The sequence below is a fragment of the Calypte anna genome, chromosome 8 (assembly GCF_003957555.1).
Source record: "Calypte anna isolate BGI_N300 chromosome 8, bCalAnn1_v1.p, whole genome shotgun sequence".
In the NCBI taxonomy this organism is placed as follows: domain Eukaryota; kingdom Metazoa; phylum Chordata; class Aves; order Apodiformes; family Trochilidae; genus Calypte; species Calypte anna.
In genome coordinates this window covers 13,174,638-13,195,829 of record NC_044254.1, presented here as the reverse complement: position 1 = coordinate 13,195,829, position 21,192 = coordinate 13,174,638, and positions in this window count along the sequence as shown.

Genomic DNA, 21,192 nt, shown 5'->3' with positions numbered 1-21,192 from the left:
ATGAGGAAGGGTAAGGAAAGGTAATATGTGACAAGTCTTGTCATTTCAAGCATTTCTGTCTGCAGCTACTTTTCTTACAAGAGGACTGAAAAAGCCCTTGACAACACACAGCATCGAATGAAGAACAGCTTAGTAGCATTTAGAAATATTGTACAGTTCCTGAAGCTGCCTGTGTTCCACAGTCAAATCCTTTTTCACTACTGAAAGTCATTCAATATAGCTTTTCATACTGTATTTTAAAATACTATGTAACATAGTTTTGAAGCCCTCTGCTGTTAAATCTATGACTGAAACATAATCTTGAATAGGAATTTCTCTAACAGGTCACTCCAGAACCCTTGTAATTGATAGGTGATAGGGAGGCATGCACAGGAGAATATGACAGAATTTGCTACAACGAACAACTCATTCCTAAGGTAATATTGGGGCTTTTCAGATGATCCTTTTGAAGACTTAAAATATTAATCTACAAGAAAACCTGCAAAAATTAGTTTTATTTAAAAAAAAAACCTCTTCATGTATTTATTGCATGTAATGATGCTGAAGAATAGACTGTATTCCATACAGTCTCAAAAGAGATGGTATATTGAGGAAAGGGAATAGTAATTCAATTATTTATTTTTTGCTGAGAAAGTAGGGTTTGGGAATAGGATAGTAGTATGGTGTGGAGATTTTAGGTTTTGTAAAAAAAAAATATGAAATTTTGTCTTTGATGCTGAGCCTTTGGATCTTGGAAACTTCTTAAAACAGCATAGAAGTTCAAAGAAGGATCTCTGTGTCTTCTCTCCTTCTATATTAGCTTGCAATACTGGAGTGCAGACTTCTTCAAATTACAATTCTAGGCTTGCCTTGTTCTGATAAACATAATTTAAGAATTATTATTTCAGACATTGATGTATCCATCTTTCTGTCTATTAAAATACAGCATGACGTTTAAAGCCCATTTTAGCAATCATGCCTCAGGCATTTTCTAGCTAGTGGGGCACAGGAATTTTCACTTGTCCTTAAGATAAATGACATTGGGATAGAACTGGCATCTCTAAGTCTTGCTTCAGCATCCATGGCACCAAAGCATTGCTGGAAACCTTGGCATGAGATAGAGAAATTAACACTGTTTAGGCTGAGCAAAATATTTCTCTTGTTTCTGTTGCTCTTTTTGCTTCCTTACTGTTGGGAAGAATAATCTCTACTAGATCTCAGCTGTTTTAGTAGAATTCAAAACACATGATCACATTAGATACTGTACCTGAGGCAATCTGTGTTTAGACTGGTGATAATTACATGCAAAAGTCATTCAACAATGAGGCAACTAATGCTGATGAACTTTATTAAAGTCAGCTGTCAGTGATAGATACCGCTGGCAAGTTTCCTAATCCTATGTTTTTAATACTCTGAAATTCCCTTACATTCTATTCTGTTATGCATTTTTGTTTAATGGGTTACAAAAAAATACCCAACAAATTTACCAGAAAATTGCCAGCAACACATTTATATATGACACAGATAAGAACAAAATGGTCAGAAGTCAAGCTGCTCATCAGATTTACTCCAGCAATTGGTGTTTACCAAAGATGAGAGACAGAGCAAGGAGAATCCTCTAACACTTTCAGCAGAGGAGAGGGAAAGCATTAGATAAGGATTGCAGGGCTTACACTTCCCCTCATTGTTGATTAACAAGCATTAAATTAGGCCTAATGTCAGATGTAAGCAGGTCATTGTTAACGTAGTGTTAGTGTAAGTTAGAAGCTCAAACCAGCTAGTGTTTGGGATTTGCAAAATTCTGGGTACTTTGCTGCAGAGACATACTTGTGTGGAGTTCACTGTTATCCTATTGGTCATATGGCAAGATTACTTTTCCTGGTGGAAAATTCTGTTATAAAGCCATTATTCTTTAGAACAGAAAGCAGACCGTGAGTCCCAAGACTTTGTTGCCTTTCCAAAGGCAATTAGGAAGTTGCAAGGGGAGGGCTGGTGGGAGGAATAAAGTGTCTTCCTCACTGAAATGTACTGAACATCACAAAGACAATGCAGAGCTGTGCACCTTTTCTTTGGATCAGTTGTAGAGAGGTTTTGCACTTCAGTCCAGGAGCCACTGGTCTGATATAAGGCAGATGGAAAATGTCAAAGAAAATAGTTCAAGGTACAGATGTGATGACTAACCAACAGGTTGGTATCCTTCTGTGAAGTGATATATAAAGTCTACTAAATGTAGGAGTAGTTTTAAAGTAGCAGAAATAACATTTATATCTGTGTTAATCCATCATAATACAAATCATGTATCATTGTAGAGCTATTATGTGTTATGTTTAGGACAAGAGCTTGCTCTGGATTCCCTGGAAGAGCTGAGCTGGCAGGAACACTGGAAACCATCAATTTGGGGAAGAACTCCTTCTGTCAGAACCTTTCTCTTTTTTTTTAGGAATGCAATGAGAAACACTGGTGAGGTATTTTTCTTCTTTTTATTCCTATTAAATATGGAGACATTATCTTTCAAGCCAGAGATGGCCAGAGGGAATATCTCTGTAGTGTATGTGTTTTCCTCCTCTCCCTGTTGGCTGTGGTTAGAGCCCCTTCCTGGGTGCACTGGTGGCTTAAGACAATGTGACTTTTCTTACTCTTTTTTTTTTACCTGCCTGTAGCTACAGCAGCACTGACAGTGCTGCAGTGTGGTGAGGAGCCACTAAATACAGCTTCAGTAGCTGAAACTACATGGTATTTTCTGTTTTGGCTGTTGTACTATGTTAATAACTAAAACACATGCACAGCCAAGGAAAATATGGTTATGATAGTTGGAAGTATGTTGTGGTGAGTGCTAAGGTTATGAATGACGGTTCCTGTGTACAAGCCCTTAGTTTCACTTAGAAAAACTCAGGTATTTGGGATGAGGTTAAGTTTCTTCGGTAAGGTTGGAGATGAATCACAGCTGGATTTTGGCTTTTGGCTTTAATGTCTACTAATCTTTTTCCAGCAGCTGACAGAAAGATCATATTGAACTAGATAAGCTGAACAAAAATCCTGCTGTTTTAACCTGAAATTGTATGATTTCAGTTGAGAGTTGGAAATGAAAAATGTAATGGAAAATGTTCCTCATGAAGTGTTGGAGGCCACCTGCAGCAGAGACCCAGCAGGAGACAGGTGAGAGTCAGTAGACGCTCGCCAGGGTCTCTCTGACTACAAAAAAAAAAAAAAAAGAAATCTGTTCTGACTTCTCTGGATTTGTCTCCTTGTGTTCTTCCCAAGTACAAAGAGGCAGGGGAAGAGGGGAAGCTCAAATAGGGACAATGTAGAGATGAAGGCCTTGATGCAGTGAGACAAAAAGGCCAAGGCAATGGGCACTTGGGAGAGGGGGTGTACGTGTGATAAATGAAACAGTGATGCTGTAAAATGACAATGAGGAGTCACCTAGTCTCCTGGCTGCACCGAAGCAGGTCATAGCAATATGGTGTGGCTTTTACTTGCTAATAAGATCTGTAAAGTATTTAAACATCTGTTATACTATGTAATGACTCCTTAAATTGCTCAGGCACTTACAGTATAAGGCAATGTTGCAAACTGCTTAAACAGACTTGTTTCTGAAGTCAAATGTAGGACAATCTTGTGGTTTTCCTACTTCTCCACTCTTTCCTGTAAGAAATGATCTTTTCCATAATATCAATGACTGGTTGCTTTTTCTGCCTTTTGGGCAGATTCATACATACATACTGTGTTATACCAGTATGAGATTAAAAACTTGTAAAAAGAGGAAGGCTAACAAGTATCCAGACTCGGATGTGAAGGCCTGGATGGGTAGATGGCTAGATGGATACTGTCCAAGTTGAGTGATGGGTCTCACTCCACATATCACAACTGGAATACCAGGGGTCTATTCTGGGAGATGGCCTGTTGGACATCCCTGTGAAAAAGTGCCTGGGGTCTGACAAACAGCCTCCTTCAGCAGCAGTGAAGGTCACTGAGGGAAGGAGGCTTCCTTAGCCTGAGTAGGGCGAGGAATCAGGGGCGACTACCAGCAGCCTGCCAATGCCTGCAAGGAGGTTATGGAAAAGATGGAGCCAGACCTTTCATGCTGGTGCATGGCAGGGGGGTGAGAGGCAGTGGGGGTAAACCTGTTCTAAAAGAGAGACTCAGGCTGATACAAGGAGGGACTTTCCCATGAGAGTATTTCAGTGCAGCAGGAGTTCAAAGAGGTTTTGCAGCCTCCATCCATGGAGGTTTTCAAGACCAACCTCTATGAAGTCCTGAGTCTGATCTTATGGCTGACTGTCCTGAGCAAAGGCTGGACAAGATGGATTCCCATAGTCCTTTCCCACCTCAATTGTCTAAGAGGCCTGTGAAATACAGGGGAGGTGGTGTTGGGTGGTGGTGGTGGGGTGGGGATGGAAGAGAGGAAAAGTTGATTGAAATAGATTGCTAAAAAATTCAGTGGTGGATACCCTAATCCTGGGGCTTTAAACATATGGGGGTCAAAATTTCTATGGACTCCCTACTCCAGGATATGGTTGCACGGTGCAGTCTTTTTAGATCATACTAAACCATTTGTATTTGTTCTGGTTGGCTAATTCCCAAAAAGAACACTGTGGACTAAGTTAGCTTCCTTTACTCAGGAGGGTTTGGTCCTGCTCACTTCTCCTAGTGCTGGAATGACTGGAGAGATTTGTAACTTCAGATGGGGATTTTAAAGGTGATTCTCTTTCCATTTTTTATTTTGGGGTTTTATTTTTATAATTTTTCTAAAGAGATTGATTTTGACAACTTATTTTTGAAAAAAATTCTTAGTCTAAAATGAAGTGTATCTAAAATATTATGCAGCTACACTTAAATAGTAGACTTTCAAGAGTACTTTGTAAAATACAAGGCCACAATTTTTGCGTAGCAAGACAAAAATAAAGCTGGGTAGATAGTCATAAAATTAATCTGCTTAGTGCCACATGAGCTCTATGAATGAGTAAAACCAGTTCCTTTCCCAGGTGCAAGAATGAGTCACACATCATGCTAGAGTTGGTGATTCAGGCAGATGTGCTTTGCTTCACATTCTCAGCTGGTACAGCAGCTCCTGCAGGCAGTTCCTGTGGCTTGGTGGCAGTGCATGAGCTTCTCGTGCTGTCCTAGCTCAGTGATGTGTCTTGGGTTTATGAACAGCATACAGCTCTACCTGTAAAATAAAGGCAGGATTAAGAGAGGAGATTATGTTTAGTGGTTTTGTTGCTCCTCATGAGGAGTTTATTGAGAGGTGGGTTGGTCCAAGATGTCACTGTGAGGTGGCCCAGTCTCGAGTGACCCGCTTTGCTTGCATAGCCACCTGGCTTTGTGTGGCAGCTCCCATACTTCATGCTCAGTCCACACCTCTGTGTTTTGCGTATTACAAGGAAGTAGGAGAGAGCATGTAGAGACATGGTGTGCAGTAGCCTGATGACCCTGGCTGAGGGTTGTGCATCAATGCCCCTGACTGTACATTGGCTGAGTGCCTGGGAGGACTCAGTCCACCAGGGCTCTCCTGGTGCCTTTGATGTCAGGTGGTTATTAATTATTAGTTAGGACTGAGTTTATACACACTGTTTGCTTTCTTCACATTCATTCCCCCTTTTCTTGTTCAAATAAGATGACATTTTGTAGAAAGTTACAAAAGCGCTTTTTATTCCCCTTTCAGTGGTTTATTTGATTTCACTGATCTCTCTAAATCATAATCAAACTGATTTTTGTAACCAGAAAGTGTCTGATCTTACCACTTTCATTTCTCCATGTACTGGAAGAACAGTTGATGCTTGCAAAGCCCGACAGTCTCAGTTAGGAGTAGGTGTGTGCACAGGCCATGGAGCAGCTGCAGCTTTCCTGCAGGTGTGGTGCAGATGGGGCAGCCCCGGGGGGGCTCCGCAGCTTCCTTGGGGAGCAGCTCTCGCCACGCTGTGGGTGTTTAACACACTGTGGAGCTCGGCACCTGGGGGCTCCTCCTGGTGTCTTCCCTAAACAAGAGGTTCGTTGCATAAAATTGAGGTCCATATTAGACCCCAAGGATCATGGATACCCTTTTAAAGACAGCAAGGGGAATTTGAGGAAGTTTTTAATAGGCTTCCCACTCTATCTACAGCAGCATGTATGTTAAATTTTCTTTTTACAGATAACGACATTTTAATGGGACGAATCGACATTTGTTTTCATTCCCCGATTATATGTGGGTGTTTTGCTGTTGGTTTGGTTTGGTTTGGTTTTCTTTCCTTGCTGAATGCTAGTAAAAAAATCGGGTAAGAGTAGGAAGAGCAGCTGGTCTGGTCTGACCTTCCTTCCAGGGAGGCGGCGTGGCCCGCAGGCAGAGCGGAGCGGCCCGGAGCCGCGGTGCGGGCACCGGCGGTCCCTGTACCGACAAAGAGAGGCCGATCCCGTCTGGGGCTCGGCGGCGGCGTGGGGGGGAGGGCTGCCCCTTTGCCGGGAGGAGGGATGGAAGCACCATCTCCCTGCGCTCCACTAGGGGCTGCTCGTGCACCGCGAGGGCCGGGAGCCCGCTCCCGCATCCCTCTGTCCCCTCAGCCCTGCATCCCCCTCCCCCTGCCCCCAGCGGCTCTCCGGGCCCTTCCCCTGCCGCCCCCAGTTCCCTCCAGGAAGCGAATGCGGGGTTTAGTGAATTCCCCGTACAGCTCGGCTTGTTTTTTGTGATTTGTTTTGGTTTGGTTTTTTGTTGCTTTTCTTTTTTTTCTCCTTTTTTTCCTTTTTTTTCTTTTTTTTTTTTTTTCTTTTTTTTCCCCTCTAGGACACGAAAACGGTGGTTGAAACTTTCTGTCCCAACCCGCTTGTTGGCTGGAAAGGCTTGGCTGTCATTCAGCCTTAGCGATAATCTAACGACAAGGTGTTTACAGGGGATAACTAACGTGTCTCCCTTTCTTAAGGCACTATCAGTAAGATTTTAATCTTGACTATATACTAAAGACAGCGTTGTGGTACCTGATTAATCCTCTTCCCATGTTCTAGGATTATTGGCTTCTTTCTGCTTATTTCCTGTAAAATTAATGCCTTGAAAATGTACTACTTTAACAATGAAATTCTTCTAAAATGCCATAAAAATGCCTTTAGCAATGCCACCATTCAACAAGTTCATCCATGACAGAGACCAGCATCAGCTGTAGGCTGATTCACTGCAGAAATGTGTAAAATAATATGGCATTGAGTGATGCCATTTTTGTTTTCACAGGGCTAATACCCCACGTGTAGCTCATGAGATAACATCAGGGACACAGTGGATTGGAAGAAGAAAAAAGCAAAGCTATACAGGTTTCAGTGGAATTTGTTAAGAAAAAAAAAATCTGTTGCCAAGCAAAAACTCCCGTTTCATGTTTTGTGAAAGTTACAATGATAAAATTTTTCACCTACATAATTGATGTAATTGCAGGTTTATTCTGTTTCTGCTGCTTCTCAAGTTGTTAGTTTGTTTGGTTTTTTTATTTGTTTTGTTTGCTTGCTTTTTAACCCCAAAACTTTTGCTATAGTTGCAGTGGGAAGAGTACACTCACAGAGTTTTGGGAAAAATGAGCTTGTTTATCCTGGTTTTATTTTAATTCTGACTAGTGTTCAGGAGGTTTGGTGGTAACTGTGCTGAAAATGTTTGTAACCGTGTAATAATTGTGTGCTCTGTTGTCAAAAACCTTAACAAACCTTTAAGTGAGTCTAATTAAAGCATCCTTTGATAATGGAAATAATAAAGGATTACTTTAATTTACATTTTAATGAAAGGATTGTGCCATTAAACATTACAGGAAATAGGGAACTACTTTTCCACAGCAGATAGAAATTGCATGCTGTGCTTTTATGGTCTTGGTGAAGTCCAAGTGATCCTCTTTCATGCCAGCAGCAAGAACAGAAATGAGGTAGTTTCTCCCTCTTCTGAGCAAGAGACATGTATTCCAGTGATCCTGTTTGGTGTTTCTAGTTTGTGTTTCTTTTGCTCACATTGCACAAATGCCCCTGAAGCCTATCATTTTAATGCAGATTGAGCCTGACAGGATTTATGGTGTATGAACTCCAAGCTTTGGGTTGGAAACACCGTAGGGTTTTTTTTGGTTGTTTTTGGTTTTGCTTTTTTATCCTGAGCAATTTCTTTTGTACTTTGTTTCTTGATGTCTTATCTGTTATGCCAGGATTGTTCCAGACACATGAAATGACAACTTCCTTGGTTTTTTGTTTTTTGAGCGAGATTCTAGATACCAGCAGTGTTGCCCTTCCCAAGTAAACAGGTTGCCAGCCTGTGAGGAATGGCGTGGTGTGATAGCTGTGCCAGGAGGACATCTGGCTTTACACTGCAGGTTAATCACCAGAGAGCCTCATACCACTTTTCCATGTTTTCTCCATGTTTTCTGGTTTACTGAGTTCTGTATTTATTTTCAAGGTACTCTGCATGAAGGTTGAGTTTTATGTTTATGAGAGAGGAACCCCCAAAAAAGAAAAGAAAACAACATACTCCACTAATTCCCTAGCGTAAATCAGAGTCTTGAAGTTAAGTTATATTTAATTTTCTAAACTCCCAGTGTACCAGTGACTGAAGAGATGAAGTGGCTGAAATATGACTAATTTACACATTATAATACTACATTTAAATGAGAAGCTGTCAGTAGGACTAAACCCATGTATGTTTAAATATTGAGAAACAAGAATAACATGAAAATCAGCATCTTCAGAGTGGAATATAAAATACTTCTGCTGCTGCAGCTGGAACTCATGCTGATAATGTGTATTATAAAGAAAAAACCTTAACAACAATAATAAAAAACAGATAAGCAACTAAACGGTGGATTCCAGGTTCATTTTTCAGTTCTACCTAACTCTTTGTAACTTTACAATGAAAGATTCAGAAATTGGAGCCAATTATCATAATATGTGGTGGTTTGGTGGGAGCATGTTCTACATCAGAGAGTTAAAAGGTTTTATTGCTATTAGGAGCTTGTTAATGCCCTTGATAATGTCTCTAGTTGCTTTGTAATGTCTCTTGTTGAAGTATAGAATTCTTTTATCTTCTTATTACATTATGCAGAAACTTGAATTGAAACGATATTTGCAGGAACATTTAAAGTAGTGCATCAATCAGTTTCAAAGACGAGAAAATGTTCTTGGAATAGCTTATAAAAGGATAACTGTCAGTTTTATTTTGGATGAACAAAGAAACCAACGTAAAAAGCACTTTATTGTAAAAGCACACTGTGCAATTCAATAAATATTCCATATAAATATAAAGGAAAAGAAAGTTCATAATTATCTGATGACTTGAATGTAATTTAAGTAATACTTGCAGAATATAGCAAGCAGTGAAGCACCTTCTTCTTTCCTGTGTATTCCTGCCTTCAGATCAAGTCCTCAGTAGGAGACAGCTTAAAGCATCTTGTTAATGATTTGAATGGATAAAGTATGGTTATAATTTAACATTATCTTCCAGGCATGTAAAGCTCTTCACAAGTGACCTCACTGCATTAGAAAATAACAGCAGCACCTTTCCTCAGTCTCCTTTTTTTTTTTTTTTCTCCCTCTGAATACATGAATCTTCTAATTTGTTTTTACTCTAGCTTTTCTCACCTGCTTCAGCATAAGGTTATTTGAGTATTTATATGTTCAGATTATAAACCTTCTATATGACTTGGCTATAAAACACTTGCATGTGGTGTTATTATCCAGGAAAACAGTTGCAAATTGTATGCTCCCTGAACCAGTAGTAGCTTGCTAGACCACACAAAATATGGCATGTTGCAAATCCTGTCTTGTAGCCTGTAAACCAGAAGCATCTCTCTCCCTTCTTTCTTTTCTAAAAAAAGAAAAAAAAATATGCTAAAGACTGCATGCACATGGGGAGTTGCAAATATTCTGCTCACACAGCAAACCTTTCCCAGAGAAATTTGAGTGTGTTTTGCCCTTTGAATCTGTCGGTTTTTTAGTACCCAATGTTCACCCCTCAGCTGCAACAGAGCAGATTTCTAGTTTAGTAATTGTGTGTTTATTTCTGTATAGTTTACTAAGGCAGAGAGGTAATTGACTGCGAATGCACTGATTATTTTTTTTACATTTTGTTTTGATAACTAAATTCTACACACAAAGGATTTCTAACTTTTTTTTTTTTAACTACTGAAAGGGTATATAGCATGCATCTGAATTATTAACTGTTTATTTTTAATTCCTAACTTTGAAAATAGCATTTATTCTATTCAGTAATCGTAGCAAAATAAACCCACCTTGTTCTTGCTCTAGTCTCAGTTCTCAGCTTCAACCTAGGTCCAGTTTTAATCTTGCAGATGTTTTTTAAAATGACATTAAAAAAACTTATGGGTTTTAAGCACTTAAAGTAGTAGCTCCAGTGACATCTGCTATAACTAATCAGACAACTCACAATCTGTGCAAGTCTTTAAGTTGAAACTGTATTTCCAGCATACAATTTTCTGTGCGGGACACCCCTTCTTTAACTGCTTCCCTCTGCTGCTGTGGCCATGCAGGAGGTCTGCAGGATGGGGCACCTGTGCCCCCCAGCACACTCCTTCACTCCCCTCTTCTCTCTGGGCAGCCATTTGCCTTTTTGGCACCAGTGTAATTGCAATACCCCTAAAAAATGTTTATTTTATAACACTTCAAGCAACTTCTCGAAAGGAGCTTTCGTAAGTTACTGAACCCTTGAGAAAACAATAATTTACAACAAGTGTGTTGGTGGGTTGCATACATCTGTGTGCTCTGCCTGGGAAAATCAAGGTGGTTGCCATGACAACCACCACATGCTATGTATGGACGATTCCTTCCTGGCAGGGCTGGGGCTTCGTGCGAGGCAAACCCCCCTCAGCCCCTCTGCTGCTGTGTGGGCAGCCTGGCCTGCAGCTCCATCCCTGCCTTGCTTCTGTGATGCCCTTCTTGACCAACACCCCTAAAGCATTCAAAAATCAGTACTGTGTTAGAACCCCCAAAATCCAAGGTGAACAAACAGCTTGTTGCAAAAAAAAAAAAAAGAAAAGCAAACAACACACAGTAAATGCAACAAATCCCATTATTATCTTGGGATCTTTTAGCCAGAAGGCTGTGTTCTTCCAGATCACCATCTCTTCTTCATTTGGAAAAGTGTGTTTATTTGCCTCAAATTTATTTGTCTTTTAACTGATATTAATGAATCAGACTTTGCTGGTCCAAGGGAAAGGTGAGGGGAGAGCAGGGGAACAACAGTGATTTCTCCAAGAGTACACATCTGAACTATGTATGAACTACTACACCTGAACTACATTGAAACCATGCAGTTAAAGTAGCTTAGGCTGCTCCAAAAATCTATGTTACTATGGCAAAGGTGATGTTGGCTGCTTTTGTTCTGCAAGGGGTACCTGGTAACAAGATCCAATGCTGGTTTTGAGCAGGACTTTGGTTTGAGGTGTTATCAAGCTCTGCTCTCCACCTAAAGATGCAATAGAGTTAAAATACAGACCTCCCTTGGGGAAACTTCTAATCCACTATAGGATAAAGAGAAGAGACCTGTGGCAAATAAGGAGTTATACAAACATGTATAAAATTGTTGCTGGTTGAAATGGAGTGCCTCTTGAAACATGTAAAGCTTTAAATAACTCTAAGAAGAGAGAAGGACCCAGGATTCTCCTATAAAGGGGTGTTTTCAGATAGATGCTGAGGGTAGTGGAAGAAATTTTCAATAGATATGACAAAAGGAAGAATACAAATGTTTTCATGAAGCACAGAATGTTGATCCATTGGAGGAAAATTGTGGCTGCTGTGGCTTTGGTGTCAATGGTGTGAACTGTAGAGAACCTTAACAATGAGGAGTGTTTCTTGTTTTACTATGAAATGAAAAAAAAGAAAAACAGGCACATGTATAGCAGCAGCAGCCACAACACTCAGCCAAGAATGAGAGACATGGGAGGCTCTTCCTCTGTGTACCAATTTTAAGATAAAAATGGAGGGAAGTCAAACAAGTAGACTGAGGAGCCTTGCTTGGTGTGCCTCTGGCTCAGGTAGTGAACATTGCATAGCTGGAATAGAATGGGGCTCCATTCAGATTGCAGCAGAGAAGTGATGTCTTAGCAGAAGAATTGAGTGGGAAGTGACAGCTCTTGCTGTAAAGAAAGTGAAGAATGCGTAAGAGTTAAAATAGATTCTTTTCTGAAATGCCCATGTAGATTCAATAGCTCCACAGGAGTTTTAGGATTACAAATGACAGCAAAATTTGTGCCATTCTGCATAATCATATTCTCAACAAAGAAAGTTTCCTACATCTCCTAGCAAAGATGGTGCTTTCATTAGAAGAAAAATAATTTCAAAATGACATCTCTTTGTGTCAAGGCTTAAAAAGGTCTAACAAGGAGTTCTAAAAAAATAACAAAGCATTTACACTGAATCCTTTGGTTTTACAGGTAGAACAATGACATGAAAAATAAAAGAAAATTTTAATTGGTGTAGGGAAGGGCAAACATCTTAGTTCCTGACTTCTCACTACGTTCACCCTCTCTCATAGCTCCTACCATTTTCACTGATAATATACAGAACTATATTTGTCTTTACAGAGGTTCAGCGCTGTTAAAAACAATCCAGTTTTATCTCTGCTATTGTAAAATTTCAGCCTTTCTTAATATGGGTCTCTGGCAGACAAGGATGAACCGAGAATGTCCTGGATTAGCAATCATTCAGTGTCTTAAATTTTATTAATTTAAATTTAGTCACAGGTTGCTCACTTAGGAAATGCCATCCCTTTTTGCCCTGTTGTAGCCTAGAAACTCTCCGTGATCATTCAGTTGTTGTAGCTGGCGAGCAGGAACCCTCTGTGCTCAGCTTGCATTTCCGACTGCCACGTATGGACATTTCTAATTACTTTGGAGGCGCTCCATTTTGTAGTGCATGCATAATTAGGTAGCTATTTAACATTTTGTTTTAGCATCTTCTCTAGCTGGTGCACTAATGAAATCCCGGTGTGGCATCAGAACTTCCCTGTTGAAGTGGGTCTTCCTTCAGGGATCAGCCACCCTTTAAAATTAAAGAGTAGCTTTACAGACAGTGCTTCACAATCCTATGTGCAGTCCCTGCAAGGAAGTTTATAAATGCCCCGACTCTTTTCTCTTTTCTAAATCTGTTGAAACATAAGTACTGTGCAATTTAGGTCATGTCTCATATGGATTTTTTATTTCACATTTTTACAATAATTCAATAAGCAAAAAGGGTCCTGAAATCTTCTCACACATGAGCAGAAATATGTGTGGGAAGGAAGGAAGGAAGCAAGCAAGCAAGCTAGCTGAGTAGCACTGTAGCCCCCAGGAACACAGGATTGCTTGTATGTAAGAATTAGTAACATCATGTTAACAAAAACCTCTTGTTTTTCATTTGAGTTTGAGAAGAAGATTGGACATGCAATTGCACAGAGATCAGCTTCATACATTAGTGAGCTGCTTTTGAGGCATTATTTTTGTTAAAAATCTGACAGTTTTTCATATTAACTTTTCTTTTTCTTAGAGAACCTGTGGCAGCATTAGTAAAACTTTAAGCAACATCCCTAACATCCCTCTCTGCTCACATCCAGCACATCCTGGATTTTTAAAGTGTAATTGAAAAAAAAAAAAAAAAAAAAGGTGACAGAGAGAGAAGGTGTTGCTTAGCAACAGCCTTATTCGTATGATCACAAATTGGTATACTTGCTGGAATTTAGGAGACATCGCAGGAAGCTTGCCATTTGATGGTTGTTTTGTTACTTGCATTTTTTTCTTTTTTAAAAGCTTTTGGGGTTCCCTCTCTTCTTTCTTTCCATGGTGTGTGAGAAAGGTGTGTGAGAGAGAAGTGACTAAGTAGTTCATCTCCATGTACCTTTCAGCAGCTTGCAGAGGGATCTCCAGCCTCCATATGTCCTTAGGTCAGTCAGGAGGAGAGGAACATCTGCGGTTTGCCTCCCAGATACCTGGACTTTAGGAAAAGCACCTAGGAAAATGTGCATTGTCATGGTGTCATGGGCTAATAAGCTGCTTCCGATTTCCTCAGTATCACCAGGCATTTCTTTGAATATCACTGTAAGCAGTATTTGGCCCTGAAACCCAGTAGGTGAATTTCTGTGTGCTACAAGAGCTGGAGTATGGGTCCTCCTTGTGGTAGTATCACCTTAAGTATGTGCACTCTCGTTTGATACAGGGAAAGAGCTGTGGGAATCTGAATGAAACATCACCGCTGTTTTGAAATGAACCTTTACTTTATTCCTGCCAGTCTTGTTGCTCTTTGGAAATGGCCACCTTTGCCACACAGCTCGGAGTAAGAAGATATACAGAGGAAAAATTAGTAATTTTTCTTAGAGAAGAAAAGTGACCAGGACTCACTTTTCTTCAGAAGGAACCCAGTTAAAATTCCACAACTTGTTCCCCTGTAGGGGCAGAGCCCCATCCCTGTGGGGGTTGACTTTTCCAGAAACAATTCTAAAAATGCAAATATTTATGAATCACTGTACACATTATAATCTTATTTCCAAAACAAACATTAGTTTGTTCTGTGGTTCCTAAATGCTGTGAGTCTAGAGATATTCCAGCTTTTATTCTGCAAACTGCAGGGAATAAATGCTGCGAGTCAGACCAAGGGGTGATACAGGGACTCCAGAGCATCATGTGCCTCTGGGAAGTTGTCTCTATTCAACATGAGTTTTAAAAAATATTTAAATTAGCATTATTAATTTTTTTTTTAAAAATCTGTTATTCAGGCAAATTATGTGGCCAAGCAGGTGGTGGCATTCACATGACATGTGACTGGTGAGCCCTGGTCTGAGTCCCTGTGCTCCCTGTCTCATGGCCAGGTGCCTACTAGCCCGTGTCCACTGCTGTGGCTTTACCCCCGTGCAGGGTGTCTTGGTCGTGTGCTGAGACAGCTCAGGGTAGAAATAACCGAGACTGGAAGATGGGCAGAAGACTGAGGGGACTCCAGGGACTTAGGACCTCAGTGCCCGTGTGGGGATACCCCGGGCCAGGGCAGGGAGCGCTGTGGGTGTTCAGTGATTGTGGGATGGCCAGGGCTGGCAGTCTGGGTTCCTGTGGGCTGGGTGGGTGCTGGCTCGGTGATGCTGGTGGCCCTGGCACTCCCCGGGGCGAGACTCCCCTGAGCGGCACTGGGTGGGCCCTCCCAGCGGGCTGGGCCGTGGGGAGGCGGTGCCAGGTAGCATCAGCTGTACCAGTTCTGAAAGGAGGTAACGTGGGATCTGGTACCTCGGCAGCTGTCAGGAAATAAAGTGGCTGCCATAAAGTTATACAGAGAATATCGCTTTGCAGGATGAATTCTGGTACCTTGTCTTTATTATATTTCTTCCCATAAGAGAAAATATCGAGCTTTTTAAAAGGGTAGCTACTTTTTTTTTGCAGCAGTTGGTTATGTAGTTGGGTACTAATACGAATGGTTTGTGTGAGGCCCGAGTACTTCAGGAACTAGGTTAGTTACAAAGATTAAGACTGGGGTTGATAGACAGGTACAATGTCCTTTCTCAAAACACAACACAGCAGTAAGACGGAGTATCTGGAGGAAGCAGAAGCAGAAGGTTCTTCTATTGTGGAAAATATTTGAAGCATTAATCACAAACTTCTTTTTGTTGGATAGATACAAACATGACAAAGGAGGTTATTTCCTTCCAAATTATGGTGCACAGTGGTTTTTAAAAGGGAAATTCAGGCCTGTGCAGAAGGCCACGATACGAGATGCTGACCTCTGAGCTGAAGGTATTGATGCACCTTTTGATTTGTCTCTTTATAATTAAGCTCACTACATAGAGTTTGAATACATCAGGATATTAAATGCATTATTAGAATATTATGTAACATGTGTGCACCTCTAATACTAATTTATTATATGTCTGCTCTGTACAGCTGCATGACAGTGTATTTATTAAAACCTTGCTGCTGTATATTCCTGTAATGGCAGATCTTTTTTCAACTGCTTGTGAGCCTGGGGATATGCAGCATCCATTCATCATTTTACTCTGATGAAACACTGCTAAAAATGAAAATTCTGTGAAGAAATGTGGACCTACATTAATATGGGAAGCTACAATTTCAGGGGCTAATACACCTCCATATCTCATAAACTGACTTGAGACTTTGCTTATTTTCAAAGAGCTCCTCTTTAAAATAGCAAAGAATATGTATTCTCTGTATGCATAGTAAGGCAAAGATAATGCAAATAGGAAAAAAAGAAAAGTCTGGCACATTGACTGCATTGAGTGTAATATTGCCTATTTAAGAAGGAATGTAATAATTTGAAGGAAAAAAACCCTTATTTGATAATATACCTACTCAGTTTGTACCCAATACTTTGCAATGTTCTTTAAAAATGGTGTTTGCTTATTATAAAATTGTAGGAGTGAAATAGAGGAAAGTCTAGTAATGTCTTTGGCGGAAGAGGTTTAAATCTCTTCCCTTTGCAATCCACTTTGTGTTCAGATTGAATGCTTGGAGACAGAATAGCAGAGACTGACAACTCCTCCCTTCCTCCAGAAGCTCGGGGAATCCTGAGACAGAGGTGGGGTGGAGGACAGGTCTGCCATTCCCTTTTAAAATCAGGATGTGGATCAAGTGTGATTCAAAGCACACTGCTGTGTGTCCCCTCTTGCTGCAGGAGGCCCAGCACCTCTGTGTCCCTGGTGGCTGCTGTGAGCCCCACTGCACCTCGGCAGCATCATTGCTTCTCACCTGCTGCAGTAGGCACCCTGGAGGCTCTGATGGCCTTGCTCACTTTTCAGTCTGGTTTGGGCTGCTGTCATTATTTCCTCAACAAAGTCAGATCTTTTCAAACTTTTCAGTTTTTTGTTTTGTTTTGTTTTTTTGTTTTGTTTTGGTGTGTCTCTGTGTGAAAAATGATAAAGACTTCCTTTTGGTTTTGGAAAAAATGGTGAAAACCTGACAGATCATGAAATAGACTACGAAGATGTTATTTTATTGTTAATATGTTAGCTTTTGGGAAAAAGGCTAAACAGAATAAGTTGTTGCTGTTTTGAGCAGCCTTATAGGAAATAGGTGAACAGAAGAGAGCAACTATCTTCCACATTGCAACCATAATTATATTTCTTGCAGTACAGGAAATGCAGTGAGGAGAAGTTTGATCTTGAGGTATTGGAAGGAATAATTCACATGCAAAACAGAAGATGCATGTGCTTTCTGAAATGTGATGGCTGTTACTGCTTGCTGAGAATGTGATTTATTGTCAAATACTGTAGTTTCCCTTTGTTTTTATCTGGTCTGACAACTTCACAGGTGTGGATACAAAGACAAACATAAAACCAGTTGGTTATGGAATACAGAAAATAGAACAATTTCTGTGACACAATCCAAAATCTTTTTCTTCATCTGTCATGTGGTGTGCTTTTTTGTTTTTTTTTTTTTTTAAAATTCTTCTCCTTTGTGCTTCATCATTTTCTCTCACAGGACCAGTGAAGCACAATGCATTTTATTTCATGCTATTAGCAGGGCTATCACTGGGTTGCTTCGTGATTGCAGGTCTTTTCCTCTTGCCTCATTGTTTTCTGTCATAATGGAAGAAGCACAGTGGTGATGAAGGAAGCAAGCAGCATCAGGATGGGATGTAAAGGCAGTAAATTACGGTAGGGCTGGAGAATCTGTAAAGATCTCTTGCTCTCCTTTTCAGATATCTCAATTATTGTACTGATCCTTGGAGGTGACATGAGGAGAGAGTAAAACTTCAGATAAAAAAGACTGTTGGCAATTGCAGCATGTTATTGCATGTGCATGTGTGGGTGAGAGTACCTCTCTCTTCACAGCAATATTCAGTGCAGAGATTGTCTTGCAAGCTCTTATACACCTGGGCAGGAGTACTGGAGTAGGCTGAACCTGCTGCAAGGAACTAAGATTTCCAAGAACTGCCATGGTGGTCAGTATGTTGTAAAATGGAGTCAAAACTTGGACTAAGCTTTGTTTGAAAATGCACATTCCTAGCAAGAAATCTAGAAAGTCTTAAAATTAGGGGTGTAAAAATGAATGAAAAGGCAGTTTCACCTCTTTTGTATCCATGAGATGTGAGTACATTGCGCAGTTAGAACCTGAAGCAGGTAAAGTCTTGCTATCAGTATTAGTCCTCGTTACTCTGCAGTGGTAATGTTTTGTAATGACAGCTGGCCTTGTATTCTGCATTTGAAAACAGCAAGGCAAAAATCTAAGTGTCCAAACCTTCATAAGGCTGCTGATTTATAAAAACTGCCTGAATATTGCCTGTGTTCAGTACAGTACCAAAGCAAGTGCTTATTTTGCACTTGTATGTAATTGCTTTCCTGAAGAGCTGGATCCCTGGAATGGGCTGAGGCAGTGGAGAATTGATCACAAGACAGCTATACAGTGGTTTGTTCTTTGTTTTTCGTTTTGCTTTGGTTTTTTTCTTCAGCTTAAAATACTCTGTGTGGCTGAGTTTCCTCATTAAAACAGCCCATGTGTACCTTCTCATGACTTAGACTGCTTGGGTATATCATGGTTATAAAAGCTAATATTTGACAAGACTATGCAGAATGGGAATGATCGACTCAAAATTATTGTGCTGTGTAGCTGCAGTTAAATAATTGTGTCAGGCCCATGCTTTGTCTGTCAAGAGGTGGACCTAATAGGTCAGAGTGTAAGAGAAATCCTAGTAGAGAAACACAAATATTCTGGTACAGAGGAATGACTCCATAAACAAACATTTCCCAGTGGAGTTCATGAAACAGTTGGTTCTGAACTGCTGAAGGGTAAAACTGAGCCTTTATACTTAGTTTTCCTGGGAGTAATTGTCACAGCATCTAAGAACTGAAATAAAGTATAGGTAACTACCTGGTTTGTAAAACCCCTCTCTGGGATACACAACCTGTTGTTTGCATGGGAATGTAATTATGCTGTATGTACCTGGGCATATTGGCCTGTAGCACCAACAGTAAGAGGTGATGCTCTGTTGACTTTTGAGAACTTAGCAACTTTCAGGAACAAAAAACAGAGAAAAATATGTAAAGAGAAAAGGTTCAGCATAGACTTCAGTGACAACTTATTGCCTCAAGGTAGGAGAATGGAAGGTCAAATGCTCTGATAGGACTTTAAAAAATACTACTCAAGGGCAATATAAAAAGGTAGCACTGCTCTACTGTATTTAATGTGATAATGAAAAGATAAGTTGTTTGAAGATTGAGTATCCAAGAGACATCAAATCAAGAAGGAAAGAATTGGTCCAGGACAGCAAAACATGAGGAGTCATGGTGCAAAAGAAGCAAGAGTTAGTTTTGAATAAGCAGTGAAAGCAAGACCTGCCATTCCAAAAAGATGCTATAGAAACCACTGGCAGTACAGTATTCAGTTTTCCATCACTGTGTAAGCTTTAGAAAAACACTACAGTACTCTGGATTATAAAATAAACTAATTTTATATTGCAGCTCTTGGTGCCAACCTCTTTTTTGCTTGACTTTTGAAACTTCCACCAAGTAGCTTCTCAATTTTTTGTCCTCTGAATTGCTGAAATGGACATACCAGAAAACAAAATTGTTATTCATTTTTATACCTTTCCTGCAGTGGTTAGAGGATCTTCTAGGGCAGGTTATGGATTTTCTCACTATTAAACCTGTCCATAGTGTCCCTATCTCTGCGTATCATAATTTTCATTAATATCTGAGCAGTACCCCTGTTCTAAAATGCCATCTGCCTTTAATTTCCCTGCCTTTGTTTGAATAGCAATATCTCATTACATAAGTTGGAAACACGAATTCAATTATTGAAGAGATTGGTACTGGGCTGAAGAAGGAAGAGAAGTGCTTTGGTGGCTTAGGAATGCTGAAAAACCAAATCATGATTTGGACCTTATGGTGGAAACGCCTTATCTGTAGACAGACCATGACTCCTACAGTGATTGGAGTAGTATCCATCAGTTTTGCAGCAACAGATTTCAGCTTAGGCTGTCAGAAGGGAAAAGAAATATGTTTGAAAAAGCAGTAAGTGGTAAGTCAGCATACCTTAAAAAATTAATCACAGTTGAGAGATACAAGGCCCATTCAAGTATGGTTTTCTTCTGGAAAACAAGTGTCATCTGCTTACTAACAGATTATGAGAACAAAATAAACATTCAGTGGTGATATTTATTATGCTCAGCTCCTGCAACTTCATTTTTGATTTCTTTCTGAATGATGCAAAATCTACCAGTCATCCACCAATGAGCTATATTTTCAGGGACTTGTAGGAAGGTTGCTCCCCATGCTAGTGCAGCACTCATGCAATTCTCTTGCAACCAATTCTTTTGGGAAGTGCCAAAAATTTGAGTCTTAATTTTGTAGATGGCATTGCAGCTACATTTGTGTTTTTCCTACTGTCACTCAGGAGCTCTTTTCTGTTAGCTATTAAGCACTTAATACATGAGGTTATAGACTGAACGATTTTGATGCTTGAACTCTGTATTTTGAGTCTTTTTTTATAGTCAAAAGCAAATGCATTCCTTGAATGAAAAAGTGAGAAAGTGGGGAAGTAGGAAACACAATGATCTTGTAACACTGCAGACTTCTCTGCTTTCCGATGGAAATCCATTTCCTAATGAAATGAGTACTGTGATTTCTGGCTTTGGCTGAGCACCCTCCTTGCTGTGTGCCTGGACTGTGCCCTGGGTCAGTATGGTTCTGCTGCACCGGATCCAGCAAGGAGCCTGAGGGGGGTCTTTACCCTGGAGCCTGGCATTTCCCCTGGTGTTTCTGTTTATACATGCTCAGTCAGGCAATAAAACTGGGATAGTAAGTGGAGCATTTGTGATGGATGCTGAACGCATGAAATGTTTTCTTGTGGGATAGAAGCCTGTGTGTCTGCAAGAACAGCACTTTGAAGAGGCAGAGAAATCTTGTAGTGATATTCCTCTTGTAATATATTAGGAGTTGTGTCATAAGTACCTCTCAGTAGAAGTTTTTAATAGCCTTGGAAAAGGCAAACTAAGAAAGAAGACTAACAGGGATATAAATGACACACACAGTAGTAAATCTTGATTTTTTTTCTGATGTGCACTGCTCATATTCTGTAATATCTGGCAGATCCGACCTTTTCATTTAGCTGGCCAGCAGAAATAAGTTTCACCATAAGCTGTTTAGACTGGAAAAAAAATCATCCACCACCCTTTTGAGTTAAAATAATTCTTCAAAGTGCAATTTTAAGAATTATGTGTAGCCTCAAGGAGGCCTCACTGCATGATCAGACTCAGGGAAGAGTGGCTGGGGCAGTTTGCCTGGCCCAGAAATGGAAAATG